General features: G+C 42.8%; 1 protein-coding gene across 4 annotated transcripts in view; it reads left to right on the top strand.

Annotated features, from left to right (window-relative positions):
• The first annotated feature begins 3,417 nt into the window (after window positions 1-3,417).
• LOC6615244 (neurotrimin) overlaps window positions 3,418-14,894 on the top strand; it is a 35,095-nt gene continuing 23,618 nt past the window's right edge. For 2 of the 4 annotated variants that reach the window (XM_032725734.1, XM_032725732.1), the window contains exon 1: window positions 3,419-3,642. The gene's annotated coding sequence lies outside the window, so the exon portion shown is untranslated. Of the gene's footprint in view, window positions 3,643-3,769; window positions 3,835-14,894 lie in introns of those variants that run through there. The other 2 variants (XM_002039613.2, XM_032725733.1) reach the window with 2 other exon arrangements.

Below are 14,894 nucleotides of genomic sequence, written 5' to 3'. Positions count from 1 at the left end.
AGCTTACAATGCATCGATAAGCATAACATAATGTTCAAAACCTTTGGAACTTATTTTTTTTAGCGCATACATCGAACAAATTATAGAAAGAAGTTGGCTTATTATTTACAAGAATTTTAATATTACCCAAAAGAACCAACACCACACCTCCTCTGCCGTTGTTGACATTTTTAATCATCCAATTTAAAAGTTCTTCAGGTCATATATAAAATAACAAACAATGATTAATAATTTAATAAAAATTTCAAAGATTTTTCGGGCAAACATCTGATCCTTATCAAAAATATATTTTTTTTATTGGGTCGTACTTGTTATTTACATTTTAAATCTATTCCACACACGTTACACTAAGAGTTAGGCGTATATACGGGTATGTGAAGTAGTTCACTCGGTTTTTACGACAAAGATATGCTTAAATTGTATTCCTTTATTAGCGTATGCTTAAAACTCCAACTCGAAAATTACAGAATTCAACAAACTAACACAGTATTATTTCTGAATTTGAATTAAAACTAGAATAATAATAAACACTAACCTCAAACCGTGATTTCCCTAGATGCCGCAAACTTACAACAATTCCGATTAGTTACATGCCCCATAACCCAAACGCTATCAACGGTTAGCCATATCCCAAATTGTATGGTTTTTAACACGCATCTTTTGGTACCTCCGGTCCAAAGGTTTGGGAAGCCGGAATCCGAGGACGGAGTCCACTAATTATATGATGTGCTGTCATCTGTTTCGAATGGCAGATGTTTATTGTTTTTGGCAGGATGCATTGCGGATTAGTGGAAACAGGAACCCAAGGCTTTGTTATGCAAAAGTTCCGGCCCAAACAGGATGCCGGGCTTTCGAAGCCTTCGTCGAGTATTTAGTGTCACATCATTGAAATCGACAAACAACTTTTGTGAAACAACAATTCAGCAGAAACTAGGATGCTACACCCGCCCGGCCCATCCGTTCATCTATTCTAACTACGAGCGAAAATCTACAAAATTAATGAGTCATCGTAAAAGTTAACAACTTGCACAAAATTGTTTATCTAAAGTGCTAAGCTCCTCCGTTGGCAACTCTATAAATTGATGTCCTCGATTGGATTGCTCCCAGCAAAGAAGGGTCTCTCCATCGGAAAGGAGCAAAGTAATGGGGGTGGAACACGCAGGCGTAATCACTTTTTAAGTGTTAGACAATTTATGATACATGAAAATGTTTTTCCTGCTTAGCACACACACCTGTGCACCCTTCGTAGGCTGACAGTAAGACTCAAAGACTTTGGGCTCGGTTTACCTCAGTCCTGCTCAAAGGGTTTTCCCCGACCCTCGAAGCTCTGTGATGTATTTACATGTTTCGGAGATGAGTGCGTGACTTCTCTGAGAAGTCAGCATTCACGCTAATCAACTCTCTTCCAGGAATATATTTCTTTCGTAGGGCCCAGTCTGTTTTGTTTCGGAAGCAACTTGCTCAGCTTGAGTATTGAGCACAAGTCGGGCTTGCAGCGCAAATTAAGTGATTTTGAAGTCTTCTTATTGAAAATTAAAATCCACTCACGCACCCACCGCTGATGTGATTCTTGCCCGGGTTGTCAGCGCAATAAACACCTCAAAGTTGAAGACATTTCATTAAGCCCTGGGTGGGGGTCGCGGGAGGAACAGGCTGGCGTGCCAAATGAATTTACTTATGAAGCATGAAAGTGGGTTTCTTTGGTTACTTTCGGGTATACGTAGACCCCCATTTCGCCCATTTTGTCCCAGACATTGATGAAAATTTTCGTGTTCATTTGGTGAAAGGTTTGACGACGTCGCCGCCGTCGACGCATTGAATTTCATTAAAACAAGCGCAAAAGTGCTTTTACCTAGCTCACCCATGCCCATTCGCCCACCTATCCATACACCACGCCCACTTTCCCACACATGGAAGAACGACTTATGATAGGCAAGGACTCTCGCTCTCATCGCGAGCTGGCTGACTAAGTGTTGCCGCCTTTTTGCCTTTATTGGTCTCCTTGATTTGCCTAAGTGATGTGTGGATGGGAAGGCCCGGATTGGAGAATGGGGAACGAAGAAAGGCAGGGTAAGAAGTCCTTTTTTAAGCACCTGTGAGTGGAAGGAGAGCGCCAACAAAGTGACTTTGATTGCAAAAGCCGCAGTTATTTAAGTTATTTAACGCTCCTTTGCCCCCTGCAGTCGTAATTATATTTTGAGAAGGAGGAATCCAGAATATAAGGAACATCTCAGCTGTTCAAGTAGGAGGAAGGAAGTACCTTCAAATGATCGCCACAGCTAACCGCCTGTCTTGCTTTACTTACCTACAATTGAAGTCCTTATTTTTAAGGTGATGTGTTTAAAACTTGTCTTACTACCTAGCTAAGAAAGAATGCAATCTGGACTCGTTGGCAAGTATGTAACAGACAGAAGGAAGTGTATAAAAACTAGTGACTAGTGACGCATTCACAGCACAAGTTATCTTCAAACGTTATAGTTATAGTAGCAGTTAATGTCTAGCTAAAATGTTCCTAACTTTCCAACACAAATATAAGTGTCAAAAACTGCTTAAATCGAACTATTGCATACCTTTTAAAAGTTAAGTAAACGTCTTTTGAGACTTCTGCACGCTCGCTGCTTCCACGTTTTCATCTCCCTTGCACAGTCCTTAGGTGATTAATAGATATCTGATAGTCGCGACACTCGACCACAACGTTCTCTCTCATTCATTAAATTTGTTTTTGGACACTTAATCTAAATGTTTTAAAAAGTGAGCATGCAAAATAAAGATATATTTTCAAACGTTCGATTTATTTTCCATATGCTTTCGTCTTTCTTTTAGTTTTCCTAACTTAATATGCGCACAAGATAAAGTTAAAAATATCTTCAAAAGTCGGCTGATATAAATTCTATATGTATTTCAAAACAGCTAAAAATGTTATAACCCCTTAGAAAAATTATGAAAGCGAACAACCGAAAAATTATCTCTCATATCATACTTCAGCAATTGGTTTCTGTATAACCTTAACTCGTTTTTGTTTTCTTTTAGAATGATTTTCAGCCAATAATAATCAAATGGGATAAACTAACCACTTATGCAGATCTCTGCGCTTCAAGGAAAGGCAATTGCTTTGGTAAATTTACCAGCTTCGAAATGTTGCTGGCAACATGTTGACAAAGGACAAGCGCTGACGCCTTCGTCCGCCACACGAGGGGTCCTTCGGAAGCACTTCCTCGCTTCGGCTGGCCTCGGGATGGCAGGCACGGGACACGGGACTCCACAGTGCCAGGACATCGGAAGTCGGGAAATTGGGAAATCGGGATGGCCGTGCTGCCGAAGGACGAGCACATTGCGCTAGGTCGGCCCAATGCGAAACGCGCTTGGCGCGACAGGTTCAGTGCTCGGGCAACTTCCTAGCGCGTCGGTTCAGTTCAGTCCAGTGGATTCGAGACACGAAAGGACTCAGTTTCAAACTAAAAATTCCAAAGTTTCGAAAAAGGGTTTCGAGTGGCGCGAAACAACAACGAGTGATACAATTACTCTAGCTGAAAGTCAAGAGAGAGTTTTTGACAAGTGTTAGTTGATTATTTTCCAAGTTTTTTTTTAGTGTTGGCCAGTGCTTTGGACCAGTTTCGAAGCTTCGCTTGTTTTTCGAACAAGGTAATTCTAAAACCCAAAAATTCAAAAGTTTTTCGCGGAGCATCCGATGTGAGCTGTGACTGCGTATTCAGAAATTACTACACCAGTGAGGTGAAGTCAATCCCTCGTTCAGTCCTTTAGTCCATTGCCCGTCGATCGCTGCCTAAATCATTTCACATACGCTTGTTCACTCAGTTGTCAACTGCATTATCGGTATGTTAGCATTCCCATTCTTTTCTCAGCCTTTCAACCAATTGTTACACCAATCAAGTTGTTTCCTTGCGAATTCCCTCGCCTGTTCGTGAGTGAATACCTTTTCAGTTCATTGCATTTCTATGTCCTTTCCGTTTTCTTACATTAACGTTCTTTGTTTGGATTTGTGTGTGTCTTAAGTCACTCGTTGGAATCCTTTATCCTCGTTTCTTGTTTTCAGTAAATAAAACAGTTGATTTGCCAAGTTGCAAATTAACTTTTGCCAGTATTTTCCCAACAACAACTATCTTTGTACCTTGTACTCGTGTATAATAAGGCATTCACCGTTTCTTACCAGTGTTGTGCAGGGAAAATGTACTCACCTTTTTTGGTCAGAATCCTATCGTACATTTTGGTGCAATGTAATGTCAAACTCCACTAAATGTAATTGCAGAGAAGAACGACAAAAGACGTGTCGCATACTAACGATTTGATATATTGTTTAACATAATTATAAAACCATCAGCTTGTCTTCTTTTTGTTTTTAATTGTTTGTAATTGTTTATTTTCTATAATATGATAGCATATTATTTTTATTATAAGTATACATATTGCACATTACAGATTGCAAAAATTAAGAAAGGTTTTCCATATATTTTTTACTGGTTTGCAAAACTATCCGCGTTATATTTTATTTTAAATCTGGCATCCATGTATTGCTTTGAACCCTTTTTGTGTTTCGGATTTCCTTGAAGAGCTTCCACACACCTGAACTTTAAAACCCCATTCAATCTCTCGCTCATCCCTCGCCATCCGCCACCAGTTTGGCACATTCTTGAGGTACCTTTTCTGGAAGACTCCTCCGAAACTTTTTGCCATCGAACAAAAGGCGCCAAAATGAGACTGCAGCATCCAACTAGCAGGCCAAGTTTTTAGTTGGCAATGATTTATGTTTTATTAATATTAAAAGTGATTTATTAGCCATGAAATTTGTGAGCCAACTTGGTCGTTGGCCCTTATTCGACCAGGTGAAGGGAGTGCTTGGCTGCATGCGCGATTGTTTAATTACAGATGGAATGGGTCAGGGAGTTCTGTCCGGCTGCAGGCTCCATTATCCTTAAGCGTGGACCCGGCCGCTCATTATCCCGCCGTCCGAACTTAAGCTAAACTGCTGCACAGCGAGATTAAAATTGTAAATGACAGCCAGCGTGACAGGACAAGGAAGGAGCAGGCATCTGCTCGTCCTTTAATGTGCTGCGCCGCCCAGCCACGCCACGCCCCTCCGCGCCCCGCCCACCAGCCGTCGCATTTTGTCGTGTTTTTAATGAAAATTAATTAATTAAATAACGTTTTTACTCATTCGCATCGCCTTGTCCAGCAATTGTCTTCCCTTGTGCGCAGGTGTGCGTGTGGGGATGCATTTTATATTAAATAATGAAGTGTGTACAATGTATGCAGTGGCACACAAACCGAGCAAAGAGGCAAATGAAAGGGCTTTATGCGGCAAATGTAAATTTTTACCTTTTTGGGGACAGGAAATCTCGAGCTCCGCAGTGCACAGAGAGAATTGTAAAATTTGGGGAACTTTAATTGTGACACGTAATTAATTTGATTATTGGTGTCGAATAATAAAAATGTATGTCCACATTTTGTCATTATATTTTGGAATCCAAATACCTAAGCAAAATACAACGAAAAAATGTTTATTGAACTCATGATTTTTGTGTTTATCTGTTGAAAAATTCCCCGAAGTTTCCCAAAGCCATTGCCAAATTTTGGCATCTCGGTCAAAACAAAGGTCATGCACTTCAATTAGCATTAATTTGAAATTTGACTCAGACTCATCTCGATTCCATCTGATTAACCGGAACCAAGGCAAGAAGCTTGGCAACTCCGGTCTCGCCTTCGGATCTCCGTGTCCGCCGTGTCTACTGGTTAATCAACTAATGTCCCATAATATCCGAATGGAATCCATTCGAATCCATAATAGAAAAGGGGTCTTTGGTTTTGTGCTGCGTCTGGGAGATTTGAAATATTTCTGGATCTTGCAAGACATTTTTGCTTGGCGTACATAACCCTAGAACCTGTCTGGTATTCAGGCTTTAACATCTTGTTGTTGACTAGTCATGTTACCTGCAATTACTTGGCAGTCGTTCGAATCAGATCTACATTAAATTATGGAATCATATTTCCCAAAATTTTGTTTTCAGAACCCCCTCTTTTCGATTCAAAATGAAACTTCGAAGAATAATTATGGGGAAAATCGGCAACAAAAGACATTGCCGAACAAAGGACGACCACGGCCACCGCCCAGCGAAAATTAAACGAAATTTCGCAAGCATTATTTTTCGGTGCAGACCCGTTTCCGCCTCCCAATTCGCCCCGAATCCTGTTGTAAATAACCCCATTTGCTTGTTTAATTTTTTGTTCCGGCGAAGGCAAACGCAGCGGAGAATGGCTCCTGCATATAATGCAAAATGTCAGCGAATAAATCAGGCTGCGATACATATTTAACCCCAAGATTGATCGAGCCCCCAGTGAAGATATATGTATGTTTGGTGGAGTGAACGAAAAAGTTCTTAAAGCAGCATGATTTCCGTTTTTTGTGGGCTAATAAATGACGTGTCATAGCGAAGCGGAAACAAACACAATTAAAAACGCATCAGTGGCGAATGGTTACACATGTGAGAGTTGGCGCTCGGGCAGCAAATGGTTAAGGACGGGGTTTGGATGGCCAACAAAGCAAACCACAAACAACCAGCACTTGCACATTAACAAAAGGCAAACAACGGCGGCAGCAGCAACACAATAAAAGAAATATTTTCCATACATTAAAAGAAAATTGCACAAACAATTGAGAGGAAATGCCGGAGCGCAACGGTTTCAGTTGCTTTAAGTGAAAAAAAAATAATGCCACGGCAACAAAACCGAGAAATGGCAATGGCAAAAAGACCACGCTGCGTATGCGTAATGTAGTTGAGCAGGGACAGAATGCATAGAAAAGCGAGGGCAATTTGACAACAGAAATTAGCCAGCGAGACAACAACAGGTAAATAGCGAAGGGAGGTGGTGGTGGAGAGGCCAAGAAGGGGGCAAATGCATCCTGGGAAATACAAAAAACTATAGCTGTTGCAGGAAAATTGAAAAGATCAACTGCGCACGTACAATAGAAGAAAATAATGAGAAGTATATCTAGGCGGCTGCACGCGGAAAACAAAAATATTATTGAAATTTATAAAAGTAATTGGCCATTATAAAAGTAAAGATGAGCACTCGAGCAAATCGTTCATAGGCATACTAGAACTCTTTCGAAATGAATAGAAATTCTGTCTTTAAATGCACTCTGCGAAATGCTCAATTGGCTTTTACAAACAATTCTATACAAATAATAATACAAAGATTGAAACTTACCTATTTGGTCTTGAAGTCTGAATTCATATTCGATTTCCGTGCTGTAGAAAAAAGAGAGAATGCTATAGTCGAGTTGCCCGACTATCAGATACCCGTTACTCCTCCACTGTGAAGAGGAAAGCGAATTTTCGTAATTTTTTCTTAGATTTCGATAGATATTGGGGAATAAAATATGAGAAAATTTAAAAATTATTCAAAAATGTGGGCTTGGCAGTTTTGGGTGGTTTTAGGGCTTTCGAGTAGGCGTGGCAACTTGGGCAACAAACCTGCGCTGCGTCTTTATCTCTAGAATCTGAGCCTTCTAGCTTTTATAGTTCCTGAGATCTCGGCGTTCATACGGACAGACGGACAGTCGAACACACGGACATGGCTAGATCGACTCGGCTATTGATCCTAATCAAGAATATATATATTTTATATAGTTGGAAACGTAACGGGTATAACTGTTGCTTATGCACTCACGAATTGCTCCTTTTCATGCAAAGTGGGAAAACGTGAAATGGGTATTGCATAAACCCAAGATGTATCGAACTGTGGGCTCTTCCCTCCGCTTTCCACAATTTCAACACCCATTTAAGCTATTTTCGAAAGCCTTGCATGCCACCCTCCCCCCTTTCGCATGTGTAGCTGCAATAAGCAAGTTGAGCAGATCATTTACACAATATTTGCATCGGGCCAAAATCAAATAGAACACGGAGTGCTGCGTGGGTGTATTTGGTGGTAGGCCACTTGAATTTTGATTAGACTCGCTCGCAAAAATGTCGACACAAATATTCAGTTGAATATCAACAATAAAGGCCGAAGCAAGAAAGCGAACAACTTAATGCATGGCAGCAGTGGCATATTAAGTGTAATAAATACAGACGTGCGTGTGCAGGAATTAACATACATACTAACATATGTGAGTATTTTTGGCCTGATTAAAGTATCTGCCTCAAGTATGGGCTTAGGCCGAATTTAGCTTGTGGCTTCCCAGTAAATTGAGTAAGTATGAGCCCTTTGGCAGTTATGGCTTGCCCAAGATATTTCACACTTGATGGCAAATATTTGCAGACATCGAGGCACAGCTTAGCTTGGCCATAATTAAAGCCGATTTAATCGAAATTAATATTGGAACTTAGGGGCTCTTTAAAAAGACAAAGGAAAGTATAATGTGGATTAACTGGGCGGCCATGAAAGGCATTTTCGCATTGATTGATTCGCACAGTCGGTGGGTATTTATTGCGAAATAAGGACTCAAATCAATTGGCCATTTCCATTTGCTTTCGGCAAACAACAAAGGGGCCCAACAATTCTGCAGCGGTGTTTATAAATAATATGGAGTAAATTCTACAGGCAATTGCAAGTTCATTGCTTTTGTTGTAAATCTGCTGTTGTTGCCGCCTGGCATTGCCAACTGGCCACGAAATTTAATTAAAACGATTTTCCATTGGCAAACAAACTGCGGTGTGGTGCAAAAGCGAAATTCCTCCCCATATCCCAAACCATTTTTGTCTCGCGGTGCTCGTTTTGTCATTAATTTAAAAATTTGTCTGAACCCTTTTCAACTGACAAAATCGGGACATGCAGGAACACGCCCCCACAACGCCCACCTCGCCCAGGCCGCACCAAAGTCCACACTGAAAAAAAGAATATTCGAAAAAAGCACTTTGGTGCTGAGCGAAATTCCTTTCCCTGATGAACGCTTTCACATTGCTGAATATGAGCAATTCGCCAACTTTAAAACACAAGAATTACATTTTGACATTACTTTTAATATCGCAATTGGCGTATCCTTTAAGCGAGTCATTTGTGTTACTCACTGCTTCTATGGGATGCATGATGCACCTACCTGGAAATTTTTCCCAGTGCAGGCACACACATATGCATATGGCAAGCCCTGCTTTCGTTTGCGGTTTCCCTCCTCTCGCTCAGCCCGCTCTGTCGGTCTCTTTCTCCGACATGAAAAAGGATGTGTCCTTGCGACGTTGACTCATTGCATTGCACACACAATCGCACACACGCGCACCCAGCCAGCCGCACACCACACACACGCTTACACCCACACAGCTAGAGAAAGAGCAAGAGCAAGAGCAACAGCAACAAGTCAGCGAATCATGTTTTGCTTGCCATTTGTAGAGTTGACCTCAGCCTTTTCCTCTCTATTGAATGGGATTCAGCTATTTGTAGCATTTAATACACATCCGCATGCCCCAAGTGGTTAGCCCAGTTGACCCCACACTGACGCATCCCTCCTGCTCCTGATCCTGGCACTTGTCACTTGCTCCATGCTCGTCTATGGTGCTGCACCACCTCATTCGCTCTCTGCTGCTGGCATCTCCTGCTTGATGGACTTGGAGGCGACACACGAAATGTTAGCAAATTGTTGGGATTCACAGCCTGTCACCACGAGAATACAGTGCGCACTCGGTAAATGCCATTTGCTGCGGACCCGAGTTCCAGCATATGTTGGAATGTGTTTTGTTAATTAATGAACAGCGTGGAAATGTACACATACGAGCTGCTAAAATGTTTTAAATACAATTTTGATATTCGCAACTCGAAGGTTTTGCAAGTTCGCGTTAAGGCAGCTCATCGTCGTTTTCAAACATGAAGCATTTATTCGCAAACACTAACACTGGACGCACATTCAAATAATGTGTGACATATTCTGAACAGCCTTTCCAGCGACTATCAATCACGGATTACATTGTTTCGCCATTAAGTCAGTTCTGAGCAAGAAGGCAGTACTTTGTGACCTGATTATGCGCCCTCATAGATGGGCAACACCCAAGAAGTAGGCAATATTTCGTTGGCAAACAAGGGACCAGGTAAACAGAGTCCAGAAATAACGAAATTCATTCGCCCCAGCAATCGGATTTCTGCATGTCAACGGGCGACAAAGAAACACAAACGGTCAGACAGGCAGACAGACTCAACCGCAGAGTGACAGTCGCTTGAGTGCCGGTGTGCGGGACAAGTGGACAACAGGCGGCCAGTCAATGACCCACCCACTAGCCATCGCACTCCATTGGGTGTCCAGACGACAGTTAATTTCCTATTTGATATTTGCTGTTAATCTAATAAATTTGCACGTTGGCTAAATCGACAGGCGAACGAATGAATTGAAAGGCAGCAGACAGGATAAGTGTGAATGGGTGTTAGCACACACACACACACACACACACACTTGTCCAGGGAAAGGACATCCAGATCCAGATCCCTGCGGCGGCCATTGTTGTGTTCCTGCTTAATCTCGGAATTAATCTCATTTAACCTACAAACTGCACTGGCCACAGCCACGAAACCACCTCCGCCAGAATCCTCCTTGTAATCCTTTTGTCACAGTTCATGACTTGCCAGCTTTTCGGCGCTCCTGCTCCCATTCCACCTCCTCCTCCAGATCCAGCCTCAGCTCCAGCTCCGTGTCCAACTCGATCTTCGCTTTCCCCATCTGCTCCACTTCCATGCACTCCGCTCCGCTTCGTCGGCAGCCGAAAATGGGCAAGAGTTGGGCGAAGTCTGCTGCTCATAAATTGCTTTTCCGGCAGGATAGGAATGGACCCAAGATTACCTCGAGCCAAAGTGTATCGAAGTTTAGCAATGAGAAATCAATTTTAAACAATATACATACACACGAGTATATAAAAAAAGGGAGTTGAATAAAAGGATTACACTTATAGATTTAAATATATGTTTATAGATAATGCATTTTCAACTGATTACCCTGCGCTTTCACCTAGAAAACTGTCTAGGTTTTATTTATGAAATATTATGTAATGAACGTTAATCTCCTTAGGCACATTGTACACATTGGAGAACCAACAGAACCCTTTTTCAATTGAGTTTTAGCTGAAGCCCCTTTCTATTGTTTATTTTACACCTTCATAGGAACTGAATCCACAACAAAGCTACCCCGGACTACCCCTCACTGCGTACCCACTCTCATTTTCGCAGCTCTAATAACATTTTACATTTCCCATAGTTTTTTTTTTCGCCTTTTTGTTTTCCCCCATTTTTTTTTTGGTTGTTTTCTCTGACTCGAGTTGGGCAAGATTAAAACTGAAGCTGTGGCTCCGACCAGACATGGGGTGCCCCTCATCCCGGCTCATTCCCAACCCTTCACCCCGTCTGGGGAGATAGTCTGTCGGGGATCTGCGGGTCTCGGTTGCCATCTCTGTTACACGGCAATTACATGACAGGAGCGTGGAAAGCTGGGAAAAGCAGCTTCTCAGCTTTTTTGGGCGACGCGGGACAGGGGCAAAGTCGTTTGTTTGCATACCTGGCTAGCTGGTGATAACAATAATCCATGACAAGCCATAAACATCTTAACGTCCTTGCACCCGTCGCCGCTTTTCCGCTTCCCATGTACCATTCCCCGTTCAGCATTCACCATTTACCATTCGCCATTCACCATTCACGATTCACGATTCACTATTCACTATTTCCATCCAGCGCAGACAAATAGACTAGAGTTACAAGTGTCGCAGGAGTCACAGGACTCGCAGGAGTCCTGGGGTCGCGGGTTGCGGGGTCGCTCTTTGAAATTGTAAGCCCAACAAGCGCTCTCAGTCGCCAAGTCAATTTAAATTTTTGTCCGGGGGATTTGCCTTTTTGTGCGACCTTAGCACCCGCTTTTTTACCAAGAGCCCTCGGGTCATGGTCCTTGAATAAGCAGCTAATTCGTTTATTATTTTTATTGTTGCGTTGACATTATTTACGTAAGCTGCTTGTCAGCTTTTTACTTAGGGAAAAGTGGGCGGAAGAGCGATGGCGGAAGACTCCGCGTCGGAGACTTTGTTATATTCATTTCCATTTTATTTGCCCATTTACAAGTTTCCATCTTTATGCCTTAAGTTTCGGCCCGTTCGCCCTTCGTCGTCTCATCTTCGTGGCCATATCCTTTTGGGCAGGTCGGATGTCGTGTCCTGACTGCCGAGTTATGCCTTTATTTGGCACTTGACGGCAATTGCCTTCACTCAACTCAGCCAAACCGAATCCTGAACTCAGCTGAGCCGTTGCTCCTTGCTCGCTTATTGACTTGGCCGGCTATTGATAGAGCTTATTACGGATTACGGATTGGGGTTTGCGGATTGGGGATTGGAGAGTGGAGAATAGAGATTGAGGACTGAGGACTGAGGCCAACGGAGCGGATGGGTGATGGGTCATGGACTTGGGTGCCAAGTGACTCGGTATTTTCGCTTCATCGCCGTTGTCCAGGGAGACGTTCTGGCAGTTCATTTTCAATCGAAATCTCACAAATTCTAAAAGCTTCCGTCTTAAAAATTTTAAATCATAATACTCCATATCACGATTTCAAGACATACAGATTGTTTTATTGTAGATCGTCTTAAATGCGGCTACTTAGTTATTAATAAAACTTTACGTTTTCATTCTGAACTTTCAAATAAAGAATAGAACACATTGTCGAACATTTGAAATACGTTTATGCAGCTATAAACAAATACATGTTTTCTTTCGAGCTTTCGAAATACAGTTTCTAAAATCTCTACGAGATTTAGAAATCTGAACTTACGTTCAATTAAAAATACCTCTCAACCCAAGAGACTAAATTAAGGAGATTTGCGGCTAAGAAGTGGCCGCAAAACGGGAAAACAAATCCTCAGATCTGGGCTTTCGACTTCCTTCTCCATTCCCATCTCGGAGTAAGGCACTTTTCCACTTGAGCGCGGGCACACACAGCATAACTAAGGATAACTAAGGATCAGGCCAATACGACAATTGTCCAGCCATGGTTGTGGCATATCAACTGCTCTTTCCGACCCGCTACTCCTCCTTTTAGCCGGCTCAATGGCCGCCAGGTCAGGTTGGTAGAGATGATATTGAAGTTAAAGCTAAAGCCAAAGCGAAAGCCAAAGCCAAAGCGGTCAATTAGACCACAAGGCGTGGTGGGCAATGGGCGGTGAGTAGTGGGCGGTGGGCGGTGGGCGGTGCACGGTGGGCGTGGGCAAGTAACAAACGACAGAGCCAAAGAGGTGGAAAGTTGGTGAAAAACTGGGAGTTGTGCCAGCAAATAAAAATATGACACGAACTGGCATTTTTCTCGTGCATGTGGACCAGTTGACACCCACGCATATTCAGGCATTTTCTCGCTCTGGCCAGCGGGGGTGCGACAGGGGCGTGTCATGGGGCTAGAGAGCCCCAGCCCCCGCCCCACCTACTGGGCGACAATTGCGCCGCTGGCCACACGAGGCGAGAATCTCTGGCCTGGACTGCTCATTTACACTTTGCCACATGTCCCAGTGTCTCGAAAATCTGTCGCATCAGCACTAAAGTCCCAGACTAACACGAGGTGCATGTGGGCCATTCCAAGGGCGGGGCATATGGGGGGTCTTTCAACAATGGTTGGGGCAAGTCAAACGGTTTGCTGCATTGTTGAGCGAGGTATCTGAGCAGCTGGAGCTCGAATCGCAGCTAATGAGCACATGGGCCTTGGCTTATGGTTTCTGGTTTTGGATTATGCATAACTTTGATAACTATAGTGCTATTTATCCGTTAAATTGAAAAATATTACCAAAAGATAATGATATTTTCCACATGGTGTGAGCACATGTCGCTTTGGGAAAACATAAACCCAGTCTAAAAACGTCTTAAGGGCTTTTAATGATATGCATATGCATATATTTTTGAAAACACTTGAATGAAATTGGCACAGAATATTTGGGTAAGGGGTACCAAATAGTTGGACCACTCAGCTCGATTGCTAGATATTTGGATTTCATACACACACACAACTATGGCATGTGGAATTCTCGGTGTGTGTGCTTGTTAGATGTTAGGCAAATACAGTTATACCAGTTGTTCAGCGATGTCCAAGCCCATTCCAGCCCCCAGAAATCTCCGTCCCCATTTCCAAAAGCGCCGCGAGAAGTAAGTTTTGCTGACCATGACAACGACCACGTTGGGGAAAATTGGGTGGGAAAGTGGGAAAATGAGCACGTTCCATGGCCAGTCGATGGCCAGTAGTCAACTGGCCCTCAGCCACCCACTATCCCCCGAAACTATATGTTTAATTCTGTTTACTTTGAAGCAAAACTTGGCATTCCCAAGTGTGTAATTTAAAATGTCAGCAACAAAAGCACACAAGCTTACTTGGCCGCAAACACAAACTGATTTACTTAAAGTTTTCGGCAGGGAAGGCAGAGAGGAAAATATTTTGCTGCAGGAAAAATCACGGAAAGAACACGGGGGTAGATGCAAGGAGAATGCCACTTAGGCAACAAGCAAAACAATTAATTGCCAGCAATTTCCGTTCGCCTTCTGCACAAACAGAAATTATATTAGGCTTCCTGAGCCTGAGATCTCGGAGCCCCTGTCCCTGTCCCTGTCCCTGTCCCTTCCCAAGGAATATTATTTCGAGGCACCGGCAATATTTACTCTAATATTGAGTTTCAGCCATGGCACTTTGTTTCAATTAAAAGCCTGAAATGCCTGTTGAGCTGGCAAAAGGGCTGGAATTCAGATTGGCCGGCTGTGGAGGCCACCTACCTGCTGCTACCTTTCGCCCTGACCCTAATAAGAGTGCACCCGACAGAACCGTCCATTTGCCCTGTTACAAGGTAATTTTAAACCATATTGTTAACTCTCCCTGTGTGCAGCCCAAAATCAATATAGTATTATCCCCGGTAATTCAATTTGTTCCGTCGAAAGTGCAGCGTAAAGTAAATGAG

This window comes from Drosophila sechellia, chromosome X (assembly GCF_004382195.2).
Source record: "Drosophila sechellia strain sech25 chromosome X, ASM438219v1, whole genome shotgun sequence".
NCBI classification, from domain to species: domain Eukaryota; kingdom Metazoa; phylum Arthropoda; class Insecta; order Diptera; family Drosophilidae; genus Drosophila; species Drosophila sechellia.
Note: the sequence above shows the minus strand (reverse complement) of the source record. Positions and strands in the feature narration are given on the sequence as shown.